This window comes from Crocuta crocuta, unplaced genomic scaffold (assembly GCF_008692635.1).
Source record: "Crocuta crocuta isolate KB4526 unplaced genomic scaffold, BGI_CrCroc_1.0 scaffold24, whole genome shotgun sequence".
In the NCBI taxonomy this organism is placed as follows: Eukaryota; Metazoa; Chordata; class Mammalia; order Carnivora; family Hyaenidae; genus Crocuta; species Crocuta crocuta.
This window is the reverse complement of record NW_027530974.1, coordinates 1,552,457-1,570,020: the sequence shown is the minus strand read 5'-3', so window position 1 is coordinate 1,570,020 and position 17,564 is coordinate 1,552,457. Positions and strand designations below refer to the sequence as shown.

Below are 17,564 nucleotides of genomic sequence, written 5' to 3'. Positions count from 1 at the left end.
GTCTTCCTTAAAAATGTACTTGATGAAACAGGAATGTAAATGTATTTAATCAGCCTGTATCAAAGTCACTTAGATCTTCATGCCTATATTCCGTTTTAATTTACTCAAAGAATTGCTGAGTTTCTACCGCACAAAGACACACGATTGATTCTGTGGGGAGTGTCCCCAAATCGTTGCAGGATATGATTCTAGTTTGGAAGGCAGATGCCCGAAACCCAAAGACACACATAGTTTCACTTACTGATGGCTGATGGTGTCAGAAAGAGGCAGAAACTGACAAAACAAGATCATTCATAAGATATACATTTAGGTTGCAAAGGGCTCTTTTCTGTTCAGTCTGCGTTCCACATACTAGAGATGTTAGGATCTCTCTTAGACCACTTGGAAATCTCTAGGTATTTGGAAACTTAAAAATGAATAATGACCTGTGTTAGGTCTTATTTTCTTCCCAACCTTCTAGAATAGGCATGTTGAATTAACATAATAACATAGGTAAGTTTCTCCATTCTTTTCTTTTTTTAAAATTTTAAAAAATGTTTATTTTTGAAAGAGAGAGAGTGCAAGCAGGGGAGGGGCAGAGAGGGAGGGAGACACAGAATCCAAAGCAGGCTCCAGACTCTGAGCTGTCAGCACAGAGCCTGACGTGGGGCTCGAACTCATGCACCGCAAAATCATGATCAGAGCCAAAGTCAGATGCTTAACCAACCAAGCCATCCAGGCACCCCTAGTTTCTCCATTCTCAAGGCTGTGTTTGCATTTGGCAAGTCAGGATTTATTTTAACTTGGGTCTATTTATTTACTTATTTTAGTTAACAAGAATGGAAATGGCCTTTACATGTGTACCAGACCCTATTCTAAGCTGTTTACAAATAAATAAGGACTCATTTAAACCTTGTAGGCACTACCCTGTTTAGCTCTTTGGATAATGATAATGAGTGCTACCATTTATGTTATGTTTATTGTGTCCCAGGCACTGTGTTAAGCACTTGTCATTCATCACCTCAGTTAATCCTCAGTGGTCCAGTGGATTTGGTATAATTGTTACCTCTGTTTTATGGATAAGTAAATTGAGGCTTACTGACGTCAGGTACTTGCCCAAAGTTATGCAACTATATACCATGATATCTCGTGGATTTCCCAATAACATGAAAAGGAAAATTATATTTATTTGTAGAAAATTTAACTGGAATTTAAGAAATTAAACATGAAGTATTTGAACACAAATTGTCTCTGATGAATTTTTGAAGGGCAGTTGGTATTATCTTCACATTATCTGAAATATAGTTCACCTCTGATGACTGTTTTTGCTTGTTTGTTCTATTTCTTTATGCAAATACAGCCAGGCTTGATAAAAACGATGCCCTTTCTTTTGCATGACAGGGAGGCTCTTTTTTGGAACTGTGATGTAACAGTGGCCTCTACTGGAGAGAAGTTGCAAAAGTTACTGCGGCAGTGCAGTGACATAACACCACTTGAGGCTAATCCTTCTGATCCTATGATCAGAAGAAACTGCCTTGTGGCTGCAGTCAGCCATTGTCAGGCATTGGTTCATGAACACAGTGGAAGCCAAGAGAGAGAATACATTGGAAGTATGATTCTCTCAAGCATATAGTAAGGTTGGAAAATCATAATCTAAATTAGCTTACTTTATTGTAAGAATACAGTACCTAATATACAAAATATGTGTTAGTTGGCTGTTTATTTTAATGGTAAGGCTTCTGGTCAACTGTAGTCTATTGATAGTTTATGGAGTGAAAAGTTATATGCAGATTTTTAGTGGTGCAGGGCATAAGCACCCCCAAACCCACATTGTTCAAGGGTCAACTGTATTTGACATACAGAAGGATTTAGTAACATGGGCTTACTAGAACATGAGAGAAGACAGAGCTCATTTATTTGATTGGACACATGTTACTCAATATGTGACAGGAGCCAGGCAATGTGTGACTCATTCAAGCTTGACACAGATAACAATTTACAAAGATTTACAAGTACTATGACAAAAGGGGCAGGAGAGAATTTACTGGTCTGCTGTCCAGTACCCTCATCTCTTGATACTTCAAATGGTGAGTGACTAGACCCATCTTACCTAGCTGTCCGATACCACAAGACAAGCTGCATTCTCCACCTCTCCAGTCTTGTACCCTATTCCCTGAGAACCATCCCTGTTCCCAAGCTCAGAAGACCACACACAGTTTACTAACACAGCTGTATATTACAGTGAAATTATTGGGGGATAAAGGAAGAATGGAAAGTCACCAGGAATAATATCTAACTCTTAAGCTTGTCCACCAGAAGGTAATGACTTCTGATTGAAGCCTATCAGTCTATTTCCAATTATTCTATTTTAATACTGTTTGCATGATCATATCATCTTCTGTGGGCTTATTAATATTATTCCCCAACACATAATGTTGGGAAAATCTCAATGCACATACAGTATTAAAGGCTCTGAGAGGTCCCTTGTTAAAACAACAAAACAGTTTTAACCAGGCAAATGGGAAGCATTCAATAAATGTTAGTTTATATCTGAAACATTAGCATTCTAATTTATCCTGAGCTTTCAAAATTGATCTGACCACTGAACTCTTCTGTTTCCTGACTCACACTCACGTTTCAGGGTGCCCTAAGATGTACCTTGGGGAATGCTAGTTTAGAGAGGACCCATTATTGACTCTGGTATCAAATAGACCCAGATTCAAATCCCCGTGGGGGCTCTTACCACCTGTGTGACCTTAATCATTTAACCAGAACCTCTGTCCTTGGTTTATCAAAGTGGGTCAGAATGCCAACCTTGAAGAATAATTGGGAGAATTAAATTAGCTAAGCTATCTGTTAGCAGATGGATTGGTGCCTGGCACAGAGGTGTGGCCCTCAAATTTAATATCTGTTTCCACTTCTTTATTTTCACCACACCTTGCCTCATTCTTTTTCTTCTATGCCTTTTGAAATCCTTTCTATCCTTCAAGGTCAGATTCAAATCCTCCCACAATTGATTCCTATCTGACATCTTGCCTCCTCCGCATGCCCACCAAGTATGCATTGACTACATCATAGCCTGTGCCATTTGTGTGGATATTTTTGGTGTCCTTTATGGCAATTATTTCACAGGTTGGACCTCTGTTCGTAAAAAAGCAGGGGCTCCTTGCCTTTGGGGATCATTCCTTAGATTTCTTTGTATCTTTCACAGCAACTGTGCAATACATGTCCATTTTCATTTGTGTTCTAGTTATTACCAACACATTTTAGGAACAATTTCATATTTTAAGCCTTAGAAGTAAAGATAATTATTAATATATTTATTTCAAATATTTAAACAAAGTAATGAGTAGAGCCAACCTCCAAATAACAGAGTATTTAGAATAAGGTTGGTGTTGGACATTTTCCCAAAAAGCTTCAAAAGGATGTGCTTGAATGAAATTTTAATCATTTCTAGACTGGCAGAACCAATTTTGAGAGGTCTGTGTGATCTGATGTACTGCAGCATTTTCATTACCCACAGATCAGAGTGTCTGTGATTAGAGAATACCTGCAGTTCTGGTGCTTTTCTGCCTCCTTCTGGAGAAGAAGGCTATCTGCTACCTCTTTCTCTCAAGTCAAAATTGTCTATCAACTTGTACTCTGAAATGCCTCTAGTAAAATTGGGTGAAAATTGTGTATAATTATAACCAAGGGGCATTGCATAGATTCTGAATCCCCTTTTGGAATTAATTATCCAAAAAAGTTAATTTGAATATAGTGTTAAAAATCAATTTAAAACATTTTTTAACATTTATTTATTTTTGAGAGACAGAGAGACAGAGCAAGAACAGAGGAGGGGAAGAGAGAGACACAGAAATCGAAGCAGGCTCCAGGCTCTGAACTGTCAGCATAGAGCCCGACATGGGGCTCAAAGTCATGAACCGTGAGATCATGACCTGACCTGAAGTCAGATGCTTAACTGACTGAGCCACCCAGGAGCCCCTGAATATAGTTTTTATTTTTATTGTTTTCATTTGTTTTATATATTCTATTCTTTGATAGTTGTGCTATTTTATGGATGATGAAGATGGTCATTCACTACAAAACACTATCTTATTACTCAAAACATGATCCATGACTCATCAACATCTCTCGGGAACTTATTAGAGATGTGGACTCTTAGGGCCAACTTAGGCCAACTAAATCGGAATCTCTATTTTACAAAGGTCTCTGGATGCACATGCACATTAAAGTTTGAGAAACACTAGAATATTTGTTACCTCTTGTAATTGAAGAGTTAATTAAAGTTTACCATAAAAAAATTCCTGAAATAAACATTTACTATTGCGCTTATGAATATATGCCTATGTAGGTAGCACATATGTATTTTACATATATATACATACATATATATTCAGGACATATATGTATATATGTGTATCCTCCAAGGGGTCTCTCTGGCTGTTTCTTGGGAACTAGGCAATATCCTTTCTTGAACATTTTAAGAGCACATTTTCCTTGATAAAATAAATATGTCTAATAATAGTTCTTTCCATTTGATTTCCCAGGCAGACAAAACTTGCACTCTGTCCAGTGAGATTCGCTGGGTGAGAGAGCATGTGAAGTGCCAGGCATGGCCTGCCTTCCCTGTGAAGGTCACACTGGTCCTCTCAGAGACGGGTGTGGACATCAAGTTCCTTGCCCACTTGAGAGGTTGTAGCCCTCTGATGAGACTGCGTCATGGAAATTCCTTGGTCTGCTCTTGTCGGCAAAGCAGCAGGCTGTTTAATTGAAAGCCACACATGTGCTGAGTAAAGGACTAATCCGTGAGAATCTGTCTGGTAACTGAGTTACTTCTGCAGGTGCTTTCTAACACGTAACCATGAGCACGTGTGGTGTGGAATGACTAGATCCATCCCATTCTGCTGTTGCCAGTTTTAGGATAGATTTTGGTTCAGAAGCTCTCAGGGTCAAGTGGAAAAGTCATTGGTCTCTGGAGTTTGTGGGTTCATCTGGACTTTGCCACTCATATTAGATAAGTGACCTTGACTCTGAGCATGTTATATAACTCTCTGATATTTGTTTATCTGGGATGACAACCATTGTTTGAAGGCAGAATTTCTCTAACTCTTTTGAAGTTGGGAATCACCTAGGATGCTTGGTGAATGGACAGATGCCTAGCCCCCTGACAGCTACTGGGGCAGGATCTCTGTAAGTGGAATTTGGGAATCTGTGTTTCTAATAACCCTCCAGGGGATTCTTGTAAAAAGTGTGGCCAGCACTGTTTTAGAGAAGATATTTGACTAATATCCAGCTCAATTTCCTCCTTTAATTTCTAAATTTGTTTATATCAGGAAATGCCAATTGGCAACAAAGAAGGTGAGGTTGTATCATTGTTGGGGGTTGGTTAGGCCATAAAAATATATTGGCATTTGAAATATCTAGAAGTGTCTGGGTGGCTCAGTCAGTTGAGCATCTGACTCTTAATTTCGGCTCTAGTCATGATCCCAGGGTTGTGGGATTGAGCCCCGCATGGGGCTCTGTGCTGAGTGTGGAGCCTGCTTAAGATTCTTTCTCTCTCTCTCTCTCCTTCTGCCCCTCCTCCCCACTCATACTCACTCTCTCTATCTTAAGATGAAAACAAAACAAAAAAAGAAATATCTCACTTGAGTACTCATCATCTCTACCTTTTATAGTTAAGTTAGTGTTGTGACCACTTGAGTTTCCATTTCTATAGAATAAGCTGGAAATTATACACACATATTAGATGATTTTTGCTCTGAATCAATACTGCATAAAAGTCAGTTGATATTGAGTTTCCTGACCCCCCTGTTGCTTGTTCAGTCTCTCAGGCACCTTGGTCTCTGAGGATTATAAAATCATGGAAAATTGTGGGAAACTGTAGTTTTTATGTATATATTTCCATTCCACCATAACTCTTTTGTCTTTACATTAGCCACATTTTGTCTAAGATGAAAAACGTTCTGTAGGATTAAAAATTTGGTTCTCTCATACCCAGTGAGAGATTGGAGAAGGCTGGCTTCTTCACAGTTTGGTGGAAGATATAATAGGTAGTTAAGGTAGCAAAAGAGGATTCGCCCAGGATAAAACCAAGAGACTAAAAATAATGAGAAAAGAAGAAATATATAATAAAAACTTTAAAGAAGAATTGAGTTGAAAATTGTTTTGCATGATGTGCAAGCAGGTAGAGGGATCTGTTCCTGTCTAAATAATTATAATAAAGTAAGCCTTCTTTGAATGTACTTGAGACACTGAATGAAATTCAACCCCAGGGTTATTAGCCCTAAACATATCCACAAATAGATTGAGAGAGCATTTGGGGACAGAGGGTCAAAGAAGGTTGTATGTGAAAGAATGTTTGGAAGGAACAGCCAAGGTCAGGTGGAGTGAAGCCCAAACCTTCTTCAGTGTGAGGTCACTCTCAGCAGAAATGAAGCATCAGTGCAGCCCCTTTGGTCATTCCTGCAAAACCCTCTAGATTTTCAGTTTTATGGCATTAGCAATAAAGATTCCACCCACCTCCCAGAATGTCGATTCTACCTCTCCCCAGGGCTCCAGCAACTTCAGGGGTCACTCCACATGGCCTGGCACAGAACAGCATTCCTAGGGTCACTGTGGAGCTGGCCAATAAACTCTGTCAAGACCAGGGTCCAGCTCAGACAGATTCTGGCTGTGTGTGTGGGCCCACGTGGGAACTACTGTCACCAGAAATGCAAGGAAATGTACTGTTCTGCTCAGTCCAACCGGAAAAGATTTATGAAATGCTTCCCGAGTGCCCAGATCTACCTGCTTGGGTCTATAGAGGAGGCCAAAGAAATGGGATTTACAGTGCCCATCATGATTAGCTGTTGGACCTCTATCAATTCCTGTAGCTTGCTGAGTAGGTATTTGAAATATGGGGTTAATAATATTGCTCTCATGCTGGCTGCTATGCAGAATATGTAGGGACTGTGTATAAAACACTTAGCACTATGCCTGATACAACCTGAGCACTCATTAAGTGGTAGCTAACATGAATATTGTTGTTACTGTTACTGTAGAAGCTGATCATTTAGTTGAGATTGAAATGCCTGAGTATGTGAATCAGGAAGAAAACAAGAGCAGGAAATTCAAGTGTGGTTCTTGGGGACTGTAATTCTTGAGGTGAATCCAGCAGGCTGGCCCAGGTTGGCCTCCTGCCGGACGAGCCTGCAGAGGACTGTTTAGGGTTTTCTCTCTTCTCACTTGGGTTTATGCAAAGACGGAGTCACCCACAGGCCACGGGACAAGCTCACTACCACATAGAAGGGACCATGTATTGTTATGATTACCCTCTCTTTGCTGCCACACTCTTTGTTTTACCAATCCCCTTAAAACTGAAACTCCGGGGGTGCCTGGGTGGCTCAGTCAGTTGAGCAGCCAACTTGGGTTCATATCACGATCTCGCGGTCTATGAGTTTAAGCCACAGGTCAGGTACTGTGCTGACAGCTCAGAGCCTGAAGCCTGCTTCAGATTCCGTGTCTCCCTCTCTCTCTCTGCCCCTCCCCTGCTCACACACACTCTCTCTTTCGAAAATAAATAAGCATTAAAAAAGAGAGAGAGAGAAAAGAAAAACTCAAACTCAAGAGCTGAATCTCCAAGTCCTTTTGGAATAAAAACCAATAAAATAGGCCTATGAAACCAGAATCGCAGAGCTTAGAGTTTATTTATTTTGCCACTCTTCACTGGGCACCCCAATGGGTGGGTGTTTGGTGGGTGATGAGGAGTGTGGCTAGAGCGGTGAGTAAAAGAAAGTCTCCCCTCTGCTCCCACAATCTCACAGGGAAGTCATGCCATTAAAAAGAGTGCTGACATGGAGGAGGGCACTTGTGGGGATGAGCACTGGGTGTTGTATGGAAACCAATGTGACAATAAACTATTTGTAAAAAAAAAAAAAAAAGAGTGCTGAGTGTGGAGAGAAGCACGGATGGGGAATTTTACCTAATCTGTAGGTAATTCACAAAGGCCTCTTTGTGTGTGTGGTGCTTTTCAGTTTGCACCTGTAGGATGAGCAAGCATACATTGAGCAGGGCAGCATACAGGAGGTGGTCAATAAAGGTGAATTAAAGAAGGAGGCATAGCAGAAAGATTTGGAGGGGAAGGGCTAAGTGCCCTTCCAGACCCGCCTAACCAAAGTCTAGAGAGAGTAGACCCTCTTAGCTGGTTCAAGTGGAGATACTAGAGGGCAGCCTGTTTCTACCCGTCTGACAGGTCTGATTTCCTGCTAATATCCCTACCATTACTTCGTCACCCCTAAAAGTTAATTCTGGCAGTTCCAGGGCTCATTCCTGGGACTTCTTAGAAATGAAATTATTCTTGGTGCCATTTCCCTTCCTTCTGAAATTACTATTGCTATATTTTTAGTATGTTTTAGGGGAGTAAAAAGCATTACTTACCTCTAGTTTTCCATATAACCACTTCTGATGACTACCCCTTTTAAATGCTTTTTTTTTTCCAGGCTATCCAGCCTGAATTAACTTTTCTTTAAGAAAAGGTCTTTCGTGGTTTATAAATTTTAATGTAAGATGCTAACTGCCAGGATATTTTTGGACCACAACCAGTGATTTAACCAGCCTCCCTTAACAGATGAAACGAGGCAAGCCTGCACTGCACCTGGACACAGTGGCTCTTTCATCATTCACTTTCAAAGTCATGACACCTCCTGGTTTTAACCTCAGGACGTCAAGAATTTTCTTTTAAAACCTGTTTCCTGGAAATAGGTCTTTGCTGTGCTAATGGATAATTTTTCACTTCATATTTTTTTAAGGTGCATAAATTCTATTTTTTTCCTCTTGCAAATAAAAAAAAACAGAGTATGGAGGGGCATGGTAAGAGTCTCCTCTGTATTAAATAGTACAGGCCATCCCTGTCCTGGATTTTTAAATATTTCATTAGCAACAAGGGATTCTTACACTGCCCTATTCATTCCTTGTTCCTCCTCAGACACTGGACTGATTATTTTGATTAAAAGTGCTGAGTAAGAGAATGTGGACTGAAAATTAGCCTCTTAAGCAACCACCAGAGGCTTTAACTGCATAAGGACCTGCTCCTGTGGCTATTTGGTGTCCTTTATTCAATGTCACAATTAAGGAAAACTGGATTTTTGAAAGTTGTCTCCTATCCATGCTTTCTCATCCTTTCTTCCCCTATGCTGGGTAATTCTCCTCAAAGAGGCAGTCACTTCAAGCTGGAAAAGTACCTTTGTGCAAACTTTTGACAAGTGTTCCCTCTAGGGCAGTAGATTTGCAGGAACGTTCTTCTATGTGCCCCATGGGTTGCATCTTGGTCAGGTGACCTCACTTATGAGAGAAGAAAAAGGCATCCCTTCCTTAGGCTCAGCCAAGGGAACACAGTGGCTTTCAGTCCATCTGCTGCCTCCAAGGGCAGCTTTGTCCTGTGTGCAAACCTCTCACTGAACATGGATGTCTTGCTGGAACGTAGAACTTGTTCTTAGTCTGCTGTCCATTCATTCTTGTTGAACTGCAAAGAGTTCATTCCTGAGAATCTAAATCACGCATTTGCAAAAGCTTAGTGGGTTTCCTGGTAAGGCAGTACCTTAGGGAGAAGAAAAGCTAGCATTTGCCAAATGCATCTCCATCTGGATGGAGGTAAAAAGTTGTCTTGGGCCCAGTGGTCCTGATGGGAGAATTGCTTGAGTAACCCCTTCTGGGTTATGTCAATAAAAAAAAAAAAGTCACAGAAACCACTGCCTCTAGGATAGGTTTCAACGGGCTCCTTTGTAGTTTGTCAGAAACTCCTCTCCCAATGGTCTTGGTGGGTAAATGCTGAAAAATGCCCCTGAGGAGGAGCCTCCTAGAAAGAAACAAAATGAGACCTTTGCTTTTCTCCCCAAAGTTATTAAAACACATCTGATGACCTGAAATCTCCAGTCTGGAAAGTATCCAAGGAGGCCTAAAGAGAACCTCCCCTTGAGGGGGTCTGGCCCACTGCTGTAGGCAGGGGCTAGGGTAGGGTTGCCAAATAAAGTTCAGGACCCCCAGTGAAATTTGAATTTCAGATAAACAATGCATCATTTTTAGTATAAGTATGTTCATGTGATATTTGAGACATACTTCTACCCCAAAGTTAGTCATTGCTTATCTGAAATTCAAATTTCTCTGGGCTTCCTGTATTTTTATTTGCACAATCATGGGGTGTGGCCTACAAGTAAAGGCTGCACATGATGTACTTTGTGACTGTGGCTGTGAACAAAAGGCCCTGGAGCCTGGAGAGCCCAGGTGTGAGGGCATTTGGTGGACTGGAACACAGGAGGGAGTGGGGGCACCCAGGACCCATTGCTCGAGGGCACCCATGGGAACCAGCACTGACTTCATTGTCATGCCAGGCACTGTACTAGCCCAATGGGGAGCCCGCCACAGAAAGCAGCACAGCACTAACTTGTAGCTATGGGCACTGTGAATGTTCTCTGGTTCTCTCTCCTTGGAACTGGGTGTGTATGGGTGGAGGAAGCCAGAGAGTCTACTAATTGGGAGGTGGGGGCTTGACTAATTGAAGGTCAAGAAAATACAGGTGTGAGAGGGGTGAGGTACAAACCTCCCACTGTGCAGGTTTGTACCACCTGTGTCTTACATATGAAAAATAATCTTAAAACAAATAGGGGAAGCAAAGCCTGTTGTGTCAGGATTTGCCACCACCCCCAAGTCTGATGCCACTTGTTAGGACTTTGTTGAACTGTGGCACTGGGGTGACTTTTAAAAATCGAGGTATCAGCTCTGCTAATTACTACCCAAGTTGCCTTGGAGTTATGACTTGACTTTTCTGTGCCTCAGTTTACTTGTGTGTGGGATGGAAGAAAAATGAGCATTTAAAAGGCTGAGGAAGCTTGAACAAAGGCAGTGCCAGGCCATTGTTGAGTCCTCAGTAAATGCTAGCTAATAATAACAGCAACAACAAGAAAAAGAGGAGAAGAAATACAGCAACCAGGTCACTTTTTAAAAAAATTTCTTAGCTCTATCCCAGACCCATGAAATCAATATTTCTGATCCTTATGTTTAAGTACAACCCCTAGTGGTTCTTAGGTATTCTAAACTTTTGGAAACACTGACTTTTGTTTTCTATGAAAAAACGCCTGTCCTTGGGTGGCTTCCCACCCACTTATAGGGTAGGTTGTGTCCCTGAGACTCTGGAGAAGAAGATGAACTTTCTAGTGCCTCCCTGCCACCAGCTCTAGGGCAGCCTCTTTCTCTGGCATGCTCCCCACTCTTCTCAATTTCCATTTTTACCCCCAAAAGCCTTGTAGGGCTTCTCAGTGTCTTGCCCCTTCTTTGTGTCTAGACTCTCAGAGTAGTAGAATCTAAAGTTTTGTGTTTGAGGCAGAACAGTGGATCTACTGTATTTTGTTTTAAAGGGTAGCAGTAATTGCCTTTGATTTAGTTAATGGAGCTTGTTCTTCAAGATTAATAAAGACTTCCAAAGAGACCAGAAACAGCCAATTCTTCATGCCCTTGGGGTTCCACCCATCTGCCTACATCTATGCTCTCTAAACCACACAGTGGACTTTACTAGGGCCACATTTCAGGTAACAGAATCTTACATATATTTATAATTCCCAAGTATCATATGCCACAAAATTGGTCTTTCCTGTTGTAAGGTCTTTCCTGTTGTAAGGTAATAATCCTGTTTTAAGATATTTCCATAGAATTTTGTTTTCGCTTGAGTTATCATTTGGTTAATTACATAGTAAAGAAAAGCCAACGATGTGAGATCTACTTTGGTCTCAGGTTCCTTTGAGCCACTCACTCCTACTTTTCACTGTGCTTCTCATCTGTTGTAATGGCCTTACAATTCTGTGCAGGGCTTTTGTGCCCTCTAAGTTGGAGTGAATAATTTTCTCAGTATCTAGGAGAGTGCACCAAGGATGGAATTTACTTAAGCAGATACCTAGCACTGAGATCTGGTTTCACAAAAACCACTCACCTACAGTCTCAAAACACTTACAACTATTTCCTGGCAAATGGCTATGGCTTTGTGTGCCCAGAGCTCCTTCCTTCCTCTCACCTCCTACATCTTCTCTGCTTTTTATTATAGCTGTCTGTAACTTGAAACATTGTACTTTTCTGCAAGTCTATAGTTGTAGAGTCTCAGTACCATTTTTGGACTTTAAAAAGATACAAACTGAGGGCTGATAGGGGTGGGGGGGAGGGGAAGGGGGATGATGGGCATGGAGGGCGCTTGTGGGGATGAGCACTGGGTGTTCTATGGAAACCAACTTGACAATAAACTGTTAAAAAATTAAAAAATTAAAAAAATTAAAAGATACATTTCCTAAATACACTGGAGATGCTGATTTTTTTCCTAGTCTTTTTATAAATGCTTTAGTGTCCCTCAACTCTATGAAACATTTGGTTGTATATGCAACTGATAAGGATAAGAAGTTAACCAAGAGAAGACAGCCCAGCACCCATGGCCTTATTTGCTTCTTGGTAAACTCTATGTCAGTGTCTTGAAGATGAGACCAGAAATGCTGAACCTGGTATATAAGAACAGAATCTTCCAAACACTGAGGTCATTCCATTTTGGAACATGATCATGACATCATGAACCTGTAGCTGGACAAACATTTGTCAGCAATATTATAAAAACAGTTTGAATGAAACACAGTCACATGCCCCTCCGAAGTGTAAAACTCTGATTTCTTAAAATGTTGAATCCTGAGATATGTTGAATTCTGATTTATATTCCCCCAGTACACATGAGATTATTTTTAAAGGTACTTTGAATATCAAGATTTAATTCAAAAGACGTTACGTTCAGCTACAAAGTACATTTTAAATTTTATATTTAGTTTTAGTAAGCTTGAGTTGTGTCATGAGCTTTAACATTAAAAAATTATCTTTCTTAATAGATTATGAGGATTCTCCATGAGGATTTCTCTGTTAGTCTTTATCATCATCAAGACATTAATGAATTTTTCATTTGTCTGGTGCTGTGCTTAGAAAGTTAGGCAGATCAGATTGTTCTCTATGTGTTCACCCCATAAAATGGATTCCCTCCAGATCCCCCCAAAATAATGAACTGTGGAGTAGGTTCAAATGTCTTGGATTACTTAGCAACTGATCATAAAGGTATAAAGGATGGATTTCTGTAGTGTGAGTTTACTTGGCAAAATAAAAAAAAAAAGCTTTATTCTTTCCTCCATAATTTCCTCTATGGCTCTCAATGACCCTTCACACTCCTGTTCTTCAGCCCAGGGTGACTAAGGATCTCTAAATGTCTTTCTGCTTGGTTTCTTCACAGCTGGTTCAAAGTCAGCATACCACTTCACAGCTCCTATAAATCCGAGCTCTCTGGGATTTCTGTTGTTTTCCCTTAACATAACCCTAACCCGGAGCACACCCCACTGGACCCTCAGGAGCAGGAACATCAGGATCTGGGGGATTGTTCCCTTATGTGTCTAGCTCACCAGAACAGGTGTTAGGTGAGAAGGAGAAGTATCATTCTTGGCTACAGGAGGACTAAAGTAGGATAAAGTCACCTTTAAAATTAATGATAACAGAGCCAGTATAAAGAATATCAGGAACTGTCAAAATAACTTTTTGTAGAAGGGCTCAGAAATAGCCAGGTTCCACTGAATGTAAACAACCTAATGAAAGGTGTCTATCTAGCCAGATATGCCTGGAGCCAGAGTCACCCATAGCCCAACCACTTCTATCTGGGTTCTTCTTGAGGATGCAAAAAGCCTGAACTTTATGAGATGTTCTGACTAAGCTATGAATGAAGAACTATGGAAAACTGATTCTAAAACAAAAACAAAAAACATATGCAAACTGTAGGGTGCTAGTGAGAAAGAAAATCTCAGGATAGCCCAGGATGAGGGCAGTCATCCAGTTTTATTGAGATCTTGGCACCTTTTGTACTTCCAAATATTTGAATGCTGAATTGCTTGAGCAAATTCACTTCAAGCTTTAAAATATACTCTTTTTACTGCTTCACATGGATAAGCTTAATTTAAAGCTTTACTTCATCATCTTAAGAATTATCATGTATCACATAACTTTCATTTTTTATTAGAGAGGTAAAAATATGAAAAGTTGGTTTATCATTGAAAAAAATGTGAGTTATTAAATGTAAAAGTGAATTACCAAGGTGATTTAACAGGGTCTCAAACTGTCATGCTAAAACTGGGATGACTCACTCAGAGTTAAAATATTTTATATATAAGGTACATAGAATATTTTTCCATAAAAATCTTCATATTTTTCATATATTTTTATACTTATACATTCCCATAAGAGTCATAAAGTTCTATAAAGTTTTTGGTGAGAAACAGCAGTCCCTACCCTTACTGTCCCCATTTCCCCCTCATCAGAGATAAGCATTTTCATTTGTTTTAGTTGATTCTTTTGTTATTTACCTTCATATGTCCAAATGACATGTATGCTATTTTCATTTCATAGTTAGGTTTCTTTCACTGAATGCTGTAGAAAGATAAGGATTAAGTCTCTCTCATCTCTCACCTCTAACACACACACACACACACACACACACACACACACACACATACACACACCCCTTTTCTCCCAACATAATTATAATTTTTAGTTAAATAAAATTTCAGTGTTTCAATTATTGTGATTTTGAAAATTCTGTTCATGACAGAGAAATGTAGAGCTTCATTGTGTATTTTCATTTCTTGCTCAGCCTTTTCTTTTTCCTGGAGTTATTGGTTGCCTTGATTTCAAAATTTGCTTATAAAAAATGCATTATGAATTCAAAACCAAACTATTAACTTTCTAAATCTTTTCAACAAATCTTTATATATATTAAGTATCCTATCGATTTTATCTTCTTGAAGGAATTTTCCCCAGAGACTTCTGATCAATCTGAACTTTAATCCATTCTACACTGGTTGCCCTCTAAACCTGAAGCACAGTTGATATCCTAGGATTTCTACTCTCCATCACTGTAGAGAGACCCTGTCTCTTAATATTGGGTATCATTTGGTAGATATGCTTTGGTTTTCTTTCTTGTTTTATGACTTTGTTTAGATAGAACACATCTTCTAGTAGTTTCCTGAGAAGTGATGGAGGGATATAATATTTTTGAGATCTTACGTGTCTAAAAATGCCTATTTTACATATGCACTTGGATAATAGTTTATATGCCATATGATTCTAGATTAGAAATAATTTCTTTTCAGGATTTGGAAGACATTGTAATTTGTCTTCCAACTTTCATGTTGCTATGGAAAGGTCCAAGTAAGTTCAGAATTCTGATCTTTTGTATGAGGCATATATTTTTTTCTCTAGCACCTATCAGACCTTCTATTTGTCCCTGATGGTCAGAAATTTCATAATGATAGACCTTGTACACGTGATTCATCCATTGTGCAGGGTATTTGCTGGGCTCTTACATCTTTCAATCTTGGAAACTTTTCTTGGACAATTTAATGTTTCTTTGTTCTTGATCTGGAGCTCCTATTATTTGAATGTTGGATATCCTACTCTAGTCTTCTAAATTTGTTATCTTTTCCTTTCATTTTTATTTTCTATATCTGGTTGCTTTAAACACGACTTCCTTCTTGTGGAAGCTTTTTAAAAATTTTCTTGTCTCCTATATAGTCGTAATTTCCAATAACTCTTTTTAATTCTGAGTGTTTCTTTTTTTATGAATCCTGTTATTTTTACATAGATTTAATGCATTTTCTTATTTCTCTGAGGATATTGATGAGTTTTTTAGAAAGTTTTTTTTTTTCTCTGCATAATCTGTTTCCTCCAATTGATTTGTTTCATTAGTTTTAAATCTCGGTTTTTTATGTTAGGACAGGGATCCCAAAACTTGTTTGCATATTAGAATCACTTAGGAAATCTGAAAAACTTCCAAAATCTAGGCCATATGCCAGACCAATTACACCATAATCTTTGGGAATAGAATTTAGAGATTAGTATATTTGAAGCTTTCCAGGTGATGTTACGGGATTTTGTAGGACAATTTAAGATACTTCTCTATGTTTTCCTCTTTTATCTTAAGATTCAGCTCTTCTGCTTATGCTTGGTTGATTATCATTTATCCATCTGCATCCAGCTTCCAAAAGTCTATCACTGTTATCTCTTTCATTTTTTTACTGTGTATTTGTGTATTTGTCATTTCACAAATCCCTTTACTATTATTTTAATGGAGTTTAAGGAAGGAGCAGAATGTGGGGTTTAGGAAAGAGTATGTTGAAAAGGTGAATTTTGAACGGGAAAGGATAGATTTTCAGGTATATCAGCAGTGATTTCATCTCACTTCATTTATTCTAAAAGGGGCTACTAGTTCAAAATTACCCAAATATTCATTAAATATGACAGCACTGGCATATAGTCAGTTGCATAGTAAAACCTCATGTAGTCAAACTTTGCTAATCTATAATTAGTGATAATGGACTTGGTTAAAGTTTACCTTTGTTCTGTTTGGCAGGAAGAGGATTTGATTTAAAAAATTAGCATAAATAAGATTGTAGATTAGCAACCTAGGTAAGAGAGAAAATATTCGAAGGTATTATTAGAATTTCCATGTGGAAAGAGAAACTAGTTTTTCTGATTACAAATGCTATTTGTTGATGTGAATCTGATATGGCATGTACTTGAATCATACTTTATTAGATATTAAATTGTATTATGGAATTAAAAGAACTGGATTAAAGTTGCACTTCTTTTTAAACAAATTTCATACTTTTTTATTTTTATTTTTTTTTATTTTTTTTTTTTTTTAAATTTTAATGCTGATTTATTTTTGAGAGAGAGACAGAGCATGAGCAGGAGAGGGTAGGAGAGAGGAGAGAGGGAGATGCAGAATCCGAGCAGGCTCCAGGCTCAGAGCCTGATGTGGGGCTTGAACTCACAGTGAGATAATGACCTGAGCTGAAGTCAGATGCTTAACTGACTGAGCCACCCAGGTGCCCCCATACTTTTTTAAAATAAACTTCTCAGGTACCTGAACTTGGAATTGTTAAGAACTTACTCTAATGAAAATAACAAAGACAAACTGTGAAATATAACATGTCATTTATAATTAATAAATCACTAAACACAGGCAAGAAATTCAAGGGCTATAAAATGCCATGCATTTTCACAGTCAATTAATACTAAATTATTTGGCATGTTCAATTCTGTAGCTAGATGGGAAAAATTACTATATTTAATTACTTTCAAATTCACAATTTTACCTGTGAAACGATGGCCCTCTTTTCATACTCTCAGAGATTATTATAAAGTATGGGGAAATTGTGCCTCAGTCTTCCAGTTCCCAAGAATGTTGTTTGTTTTATTTCTTTTTAGTACTACCCATCAATCTTTTCTTCCCTCCCTCAATTATTTTTTTTCTTCTTTCCTTCCTCCCTCCTTTCCTCTCTTCCTCCTTTCTGTCATTCTTCAATGATGAACATTCAATGTGCTGATTTTTATGCATGAAATTGACTAGAGTGTTTTCTCCTGTGAGGATGGATGTAACTCTAGGGTATATTTCAAGATTTAGCTGCACTTGCTGCCCTTTGAAGAGTCTTGTTTGTGAAGAGTTCTGCCTTTCCCTAAGAAGCCCCAACACTTTTGCTCAAAATTAACTT

General features: G+C 38.9%; 1 protein-coding gene across 1 annotated transcript in view; it reads left to right on the top strand.

The window, feature by feature from the left end:
• MYLK4 (myosin light chain kinase family member 4) overlaps positions 1-17,564 on the top strand; it is a 77,869-nt gene that overhangs the window by 9,704 nt on the left and 50,601 nt on the right. The gene's annotated exons all lie outside the window — the stretch shown is intronic.